The sequence below is a fragment of the Xyrauchen texanus genome, chromosome 32 (assembly GCF_025860055.1).
Source record: "Xyrauchen texanus isolate HMW12.3.18 chromosome 32, RBS_HiC_50CHRs, whole genome shotgun sequence".
Classification (NCBI taxonomy): domain Eukaryota; kingdom Metazoa; phylum Chordata; class Actinopteri; order Cypriniformes; family Catostomidae; genus Xyrauchen; species Xyrauchen texanus.
In genome coordinates this window covers 32,942,918-32,949,649 of record NC_068307.1, presented here as the reverse complement: position 1 = coordinate 32,949,649, position 6,732 = coordinate 32,942,918, and positions in this window count along the sequence as shown.

The following is a 6,732-nucleotide window of genomic DNA, read 5'->3' as shown; positions in this document are numbered from 1 at the left end:
AAAAACATTGCACGTGCAAACAAATTTGCTATGTGTTTTCTACTACAGTGTTTTCAAGGCTTTTCACACTAAGCTTAACTCTGGGTTAACATCAATTGGGACATCAACATGCTGCTTCTGAATGTTCTGAGTGAAATCGACCCCATCCTGCCAAATTACCGATAAGAGCCATCCTCCATTAGACATTTTTGCGTCAATATATCCTTGATCACCTTATCCTGTGGCGCTACTGATAGCTCTGCGACATGGGGACTGGTTTGATGGAAACCAAAAAGTAATCACGTTCACACCGAGATGCAGGTTCTGGTCCTGTGAAAACCAGGAATTAGACGCGTTCACATGAACAATGGTGAGAACGATTCAGAACTTGCAGTTTTGCGGTTAGGTTTAGGGTTGGTGTTAGAGTTAGGGTTTATGGTTAAAGGTCTGTTCACCATTCAGTTGCATTGTATGAACCTGCAGAGCTGAGATATTCTTCTAAAAATCTTCGTTTGTGTTCAGCAGAAGAAAGAAAATCTTACCCATCTCGGATGGCATGAGGGTGAGTAAATGATGAGAGAATTTTCATTTTTGGGTGAACTATCCCTTTAAAAAAATATGCATTTATCTTGACTGTATTGCGTACTTCACAACTAAAAATACAACTCGCTTTTGGTGCCGCTCTGTGGACATTTTACCTCAATAACACTTCCACTTTAGGCCACCGGGCCTAAAGTGGAAGTGAAATAGTATTGTGAAATAGTATATATAACCAGGACATATTGTTGGGCAGGACTTTTTAACACTTTAACCATTTGATTGGATCATGAAAAGTGGGCATTCCAGACTAATACCCTCCCAAAACAACCCAGAAACCCATTGGTTGAAACTGGGTGACGTGATTTATGAAGAAAAGTAGTTTCAGAGGTGGAGCCAATTATTACATTTTGCCGTATTCCTGCATATTCCTTCACAATATGACCAGTCAAGGAATGTGTGTAAAGGAAGTAAGTAGGATACATTTTGATTTCATGACAACTTTAACCCAGGACATACAAGTGTCCAGAGAGAAATCTCAAACCTTGACTACAGATGATTACCTACTAACCATGGGTAAAGTACATACATTGTGAAGAATGAATCAAGATAAACTAGGATTATGTTAACCCAAGATTAAACTGATCCTGTTTTAACAATGTAAAGAATGAAAAGGCCATTAGTGTTTTAAACGCTAGGAAATAACATAAAACTACCAACCAGTGCAGGTACGAGTGCAGCAGTCACATTTCCGGATTTCCTGTCGCGGATAACAGTAAATATCACCGAAGCACTTGTTTTTAGAGGGATGGCCATGTACTGTTTTACCTACATGAGAAACACATTGCAAACATCAAAAGTTATCTCACATGTTTATGTGGTACTGACAACTTTATTGTGTGAGATTAAAAGTCCATTATGCAGTACCCTTAGACAAGTTTTGAAGAATACACTCATAAAGGACTTAGAGGTACACATTCTGAAACTAAAGGGAAATTTTTAAGATAAAGGCTGAGTAAAATCAAAAATCAAATCACTTAGACAAGTAATGGTGCACATTTTCTCAACAAGCTTCATGATTTGATGCAACTGTTTAGTACTTAAAGTTAGATATTTGTTCAGATGCCTAACCCTAATTAGGAGTATGATGAGGAGGAGGGCGTGGCCGGGCTATGAAGGTTCGAGAGAGACCCATATATGTGTTTTATGATGTTTTAGGTTGAGCTTATGTCATTAAAATTTACGTTGATTGTTTTGCCAGTTCTGCTTCCTGCTTGCCCATCCCTTAACCGTTACAATGAGCAATTGTATTATTAATAGAGATGCTTGCAATTATAGTCACTATGAGGACTATACATCATGCATGTCATTTCCCCCTAGCCTAGACATTACGTTTCAGTACAATTTTGAAACATCTGAGGGATGATGTTTACACAGCTCATACAATACTATAAACGGATATATCTATATATATTAGCCTATTTTTAAGATTTATGCATTACAATTTTTATAAAAAAAATTCAGCAAATGTAATTGTGTAATGATTAACAAAATGTAATTAATAAAACTTAAAATATGTTTTTATTTTCTTTTATTAAAGATTACTTAATTCAATTGGATGGAATTTGGTTATGAAATTGAAATGCGTAATCTTAAAATTATTTTTGAGTGTACAACTGTATGTTTCATTCATATTCAAGTATTACAATATCAAATGTTTTATGAACAGAATGCTAATATAAACAATTTTTGCTCAAACCTGCTCACATTTAAAATCATGTTATCAGATCTGGCAATTCAAATGTCATTGACATTAGTCACTCTTAATAAGAAGTGAACATGTTTCCTAATTTCATTATCTTTTATTCTTTTTTTTTTTCAATTTTCCATGATATAGTAAAACAAAGATATATCAAGGGAATGTAATGCATATTTACAGAGAAAAGCAGATACAATCATTGCATTCAAAACCGTTATTGCGCAGAATGTTTTCGCAATAGGCGTGTATTTCAGAAATACAATCAAATTTGACTCGGCATGCTGTCTTCTGTGTGTCACATGAAAGAGAAGATGAAGAGGCTTAAACTTACCATCACATTTACTGGGATAGTTGGCATGTAGTTGAGCAAAAAGCTGTAAAAGAAAAGAAAAACAGTGGATATACAAATAGATAGTGCCTGTAAAACTGCTGTGGAGGTGGAAACGTTACATCCTTCTCGCGTTGTAAAAAATATTATGCAAAGATTGTTTAATGTCCTTGTTTTAGGGCTGGGCGATATATTGAATATTCTCGATATATCCGCGATGATTTTGCTGCCGATATAAAATTAAGCGAGATCGAGAATATCGCTGAGATTTGAATGCACTTTTTATTTGACCACATCATAAATATGAGCGCAAACAAATTGTTGTTGTCGTTATTGAGTGTTTAATGGCTTTATCTTTCAAATATCAAATGAGAGCGTTAAGACAAAGATGTTTTAATGTCCCTGAACTACAGGTTGCAAAAATGGCATTGGTTGAATTTGATTAATTTCCCACACTGCCTTCACCGGACATGGGCGTTGCGTCAAAAGCAATAGAACCCCATTATAATCAATCACTCTGTCTACACTGGAAGCGTCCGTCGCACCAACAGTAAACGGGTGTCCCGTTCCATTTTGCGCTGCACAAGCTTTGGCACTACAACTGCAAACAACACAAATAAATGGTTTAGAAAGTATGTGTGAACGCATCCAGTGTAGACAATCTCAAGCCGTTGTGGTGCATACAAATAAAATTATTAAATACAATTTATTTTCATGTCCCAAATAGCATACGAATGTCTCTGAGATGTCTACTTATATTTCATCTGGAAAGTGTCATTCTTATTTACATTTGATAAAAATCTTAAAAAAAAAAAAGAGATTTTCGTACATTCTAAATAATAAATCTTTCAAAGACATCTTCTAAATGTCCTTTTCATATTCAGAGAGGAAGCGTCTTAATGCAGATGAGAAAACAATCTAAAAATATATGTCTACCAGAAATAAACACACAGGTCATATTGACGTATGCGATCAGGGGTGGTGGAAAACAATGTGGTGCACTAAGTTTAACTCTTAAAGACGTGAATTGTAATTTTGCAATATATGCAGGAAATCATGAGCACTCACATTAAAATGAAGACTCCATTCACATCAGTAACATTATAAAAGCTGCTTTATTCTACATGGAGATGGTCCACACATGGGGGCGGCCATTTTAGAATCACATGACCAGCCGAATACTATTTACTTAATCTCAGTAACCATCCTGTTATTTTTCACCTTCACTCATTGATTAAAGTAATCATGGCTCACTGTGAATACTACATTTCTACAATGGCATCTGAAACTGAAAACTATTGATTTTAAATTATGCTGCATCCAATCCACTAGGTGTCAGTCTTAGTCCAAAATGACACGAAGACAAAAGTTACTGAGTGCAGCTTTAAGTGTTTTTTAACAAGATTAACTGTTATATAAGCCATTTCAGAGCAAATACATTAATATTGGTAATAAAGAGTCTAAATATGCATACTAAATACAGCCAAAAAGGCTGAAAAACATAGAGATATACATATTTAGCAATGCTGCACAGCTCTAACGGTGATTAAATCAAACAAAGGTTCTTGGATGAACATTAACAATATTGAAATAATAATGTTTTGACCAATTTTAAAGACCCCATGAAATGAAAAAATGAAGTTTTCTGAGAAGAGTCTGTCTGCGTCCCGCAAGACTACTACAAGACATGCCCACTACAAGGCAGGACAATTAAAAGTTACGTCCTCTTCAAATATCCAGCAAAATGCTTGAATCTTTTGCAACCGTTGGATGTTACATTCATCCACTGTGTTTGTTGTGTTCATTTGGAGTCCAACTGCAACCCTACACCTATCCCTATCCCTACCCCTAAACCTAATCAAAAAGATAATAAATGAAATATTTGTAAAATTATAAATTTTACAGCAACTTAAAAGTTCTAATGAATACAATCATACCACCATATCACTAGTTAGCAACAGTGAGAATAAATGTGATGAAAAAAAAGAGGAGAAGAAGCTAGCAGTATGCTAAGCTAATAGGCTAAGCAGTTACCTTGTAAGCAAACTGAAGAAAACAGAACAGAGAAGTGTTTGATTTCACCATTTATATAATCGGTTTAATAATATGATAAGTGACATATAATTTAAAAGTTATACTTTTTCAAGTTACATAGTTAAGACAACATGAATCATACAGAGATTGCTGAGGATTTTAAAAGTGCTTGCAACCAATAGATTCACTTTGTGATCCAAGGAGGTGTTACTTGGAGTGGGCGTGTCGCGTAGTGGGCGTTCCTTGTTGTCTTGTGAGAGGCAGACAAATACACTTAATAGCCAGTTTTCTGGCTATTAACCCATGTCTGTTAGCTGTAAAGCTATGTAATGCTAATGTACTCCTACGTTTGACAAAATATGCATTTAACATTTCCTGTATCATTTACTGTATTTCTCTTCTGAACACGTACTTAAAATATTGATGACTCATCTTGTAATCAAGCGTATATCCCAATTTTTGTACAATAAAATGCTCTCTAGAATGGGAATGTCCCTCCACTGCTGGTTTGCCAGCTGCCATAAATATAAAGAAGAATGTCCCTCCCCTACCTTGGTATGTCCCACCCAAACCTCCTGTTTCAATAGGAAACAGTCTATGACAACAAAGAACAGAAACGGCTTTCCTCAAGAGATTTTAAGGGGCTTTAACGGTTAAATATTCACTCAAAAACCTCTCGGGTAGATAGCCTTAAACAATAATCTTACCCCATATGGCTCGTAGGCAATTGTGTGGCTTGTGACACATTAATATGATGACAAATAATGTATAATGGGATTAGCTTACCATTGTTTAAGTTATTAGGAAGGGTGTGCACAGCTTTTAAACATTCCTAAATACATAATGACAAGAAACTATCATTAATTAGAGGTTAGTCAACCAGTAAGACAGCCTTATTAGGAAGCTGTATAAAATTCCAGTGTATTCAGTATTTAAAATACTTTTTTGAAGATGTACTTAACCTGAGTGTTTTGTCTCTACAAAAGGTTAAGATTTATCATCAAAGCCGAGTCAGAGATGATGTCTTTGAATGCAAACAGATAAGTCTATTGGCCAGTAAGCACTGGTGCCATCCACCTGTTGTTGTTAATTTAAGGACCTGTTTTTGAATGTGGATTGAGAAACAATGTTTACAATGTGATGCTTTTGAATCACTTGATTAAATAAACAACAGGATGACAGACCCATTCAAATACGTAGGAAATCTGCCTGAGAACAAACAGATAAGAAACATGTCAAAAAACGGAAAAGGTCACTTAACAGATAAAGAAAACCACACAAAAAATGTACGTGGGAATAACTATGTGAAAAGAAAGCCACCACATCAATTGATTCATCATCGTTGTCAGTGGGTGGGTTGGTTCTTGGGTAATCCGCATTGGGGAACCCTGGTTATTTTGCAGCCTTTCAAAACAGGTCAAATTGCAGGTCCATTCCATCCAAGGTACACTTTATTGATCTGTTTTGTAAGGTCAGCTATTTACACATCAGTCATCTAAACTTGTGGTTAAACTATAGATGAACCAGAATTCAAAGCTCTCCCTTGGTATCTCAGGACTGAAATGAGTATGCAGGCTACCAGTAACTGACATATTTTGTTGCCCTGTTAGTATAATTACTGGAATTCTTTTGTGACTAAACTGTGAAGTGCAGTTTTGGTTAAAGGCTCTCCAACGGTCAGTGTTCTGAATTTGAGGATTATTTATTTGTATTTTATTTTTATTTGCATGCAATGACTCCGCACCTGTTACTTGTGGTAAAAAACTCTTTCACTGTTTTGATACTTTGGGTTTATTAAATAATAGATCATTAATACACTTGAGACTTTTAAACCTGAATTTGTGATGCATTGGTTAATATACATGCACAACTTAAAACTAAACTATTAAATGACATTAAATGTTTGACCAAACCTTGCGAGATCCTAGACAGCATTTTTGGGCATCAGACACGCTTAAAAATAAAGGTTCTTCAGCGCCTCAGGTTTAGCAAAGAGCCATATTCTTATCAAGAACCATTTGGCCACATGGATCAAACGGAGAAAAAGTTCTTGATATTAAAATATAGGTTCTTCAGATCAGCGTATTTGTCTCTT